A 983-nucleotide genomic window follows, 5' to 3' on the forward strand; every position below is an offset into this window, starting at 1 on the left:
TTACACATTAGTTCATAAACATTTCATGTTAATATTGATTATATAAACTACGCTCTCTCAAGGTCAAGACTACAATTCCCAGAATACAAAGGAAAAATAAATCTGGACTAGATAGGCTACCAGAGCATGCATTAGGGGAGGAGCGCTGCCTGTAGAATCTAGTGTAGTTATTGACGCAACTACATATTTTAGCTTGGACGACTGATTCAGATAATGGGTTTGAGAGGGTAAGGATTACCGTAGTGCCCAATAACGTGATGTATGTATTTCTTATATAATCCGAGTATCAACGTAAGGTGCTTATCGGACCTCAAGTCGCCCTTATCATTGCTGGTAATATCATCATTGTGCTAATTTGTGCTTTTAAGACAAAAGTCGCCTATCTCTGTGGATCAGAGACTGTTGGCGAGTAGGAAAGAAAATTGCGAATTTCAATGAAAAATGTAGAAGTGCAAAACTAGTAAAACACGAGTGTTGTGCAAATTATGTGTCACACTGTGACTGTAGATAACATTTAAAAAAACATATCGAATGGCAGTAGCTCCGCGGTTTTGAATTTTCATGCAGCCCGACTCCCAACAAACAGCGATTGTTCCGTTTGTAAAATACATAATTTAGTAATTAGATGTACAATGAATTGTAAATAAAAAGAGGGGGCACCCGGATTTGAACCGGGGACCTCTTGATCTGCAGTCAAATGCTCTACCACTGAGCTATACCCCCGGTCGGAAAGAACATGGATGAGTTTTTACTAAAGCTAAAAAACGCATGCGCAGTGTAACTCACACTATGAGCTTCATTGCATGGATAAGAACCCCAACTTCTATTACAAATAAGTAGGCCTTCCTCTCAAATTAGATTCTTACAATGCTGTATTTCTAATGTTGCATTACAGATTGTCGCGTGTATCGTAAAATAACACTTTTTGATGAAATAAAACAAATTATGTTTTGTAGCACACGCATCTTGCTATTGCAAAAATC

At 37.8% G+C, this 983-nt stretch overlaps 1 non-coding gene across 1 annotated transcript; it reads right to left on the reverse strand.

Moving 5' to 3' along the window:
- Nucleotides 1–651: 651 nt before the first annotated feature.
- Nucleotides 652–723, reverse strand: TRNAC-GCA (transfer RNA cysteine (anticodon GCA)). The gene has a single exon. It is a non-coding gene; the product is annotated as a tRNA-Cys (tRNA).
- Nucleotides 724–983: the final 260 nt, after the last annotated feature.

Source organism: Pleurodeles waltl, chromosome 5 (genome assembly GCF_031143425.1).
Source record: "Pleurodeles waltl isolate 20211129_DDA chromosome 5, aPleWal1.hap1.20221129, whole genome shotgun sequence".
Classification (NCBI taxonomy): domain Eukaryota; kingdom Metazoa; phylum Chordata; class Amphibia; order Caudata; family Salamandridae; genus Pleurodeles; species Pleurodeles waltl.